The following is a 509-nucleotide window of genomic DNA, read 5'->3' on the forward strand; positions in this document are numbered from 1 at the left end:
AAGTATGTTGTTTAAGCCTCCCAGTTTGTGGTATTTTGTTATAGCAGTCCTAGCTGATTAAAAAATACTGTCTCCTATAACCTATGAGTTTTGTTTCAAAGCACTTAACACAATCTATAATTATACATCTACCTATGCAATTTATCTTTTTAAATTTTATTTTGTTTTATTATTTTTGGGGGATGGAGTCTCACTCAGTCGCCTAGGCTGGAGTGCAGTGGCATGATCTCGGCTCACCGCAACTTTCACCTCCTGGGTTCAAGCAATTCTCCTGTCTCAGGCTCTGAGTAGCTGGGATTATAGGTGTGCACCACCACGCCTGGCTAATTTTTGTATTTTTAGTAGAGACGGGGTTTCACCATGTTGGCCAGGCTGATCTCGAACTCCTGACTTCAGGTGATCCTCCTGCCTCAGCCTCCCAAAGTGCTAGGACCCGGCCTGTGCAATTTATCTTTTTAAGTTTTTCCTGAAGTATAACAAACACAAAAACACACAAATCCTGTGTACAG

Source organism: Theropithecus gelada, chromosome 1 (assembly GCF_003255815.1).
Source record: "Theropithecus gelada isolate Dixy chromosome 1, Tgel_1.0, whole genome shotgun sequence".
Classification (NCBI taxonomy): domain Eukaryota; kingdom Metazoa; phylum Chordata; class Mammalia; order Primates; family Cercopithecidae; genus Theropithecus; species Theropithecus gelada.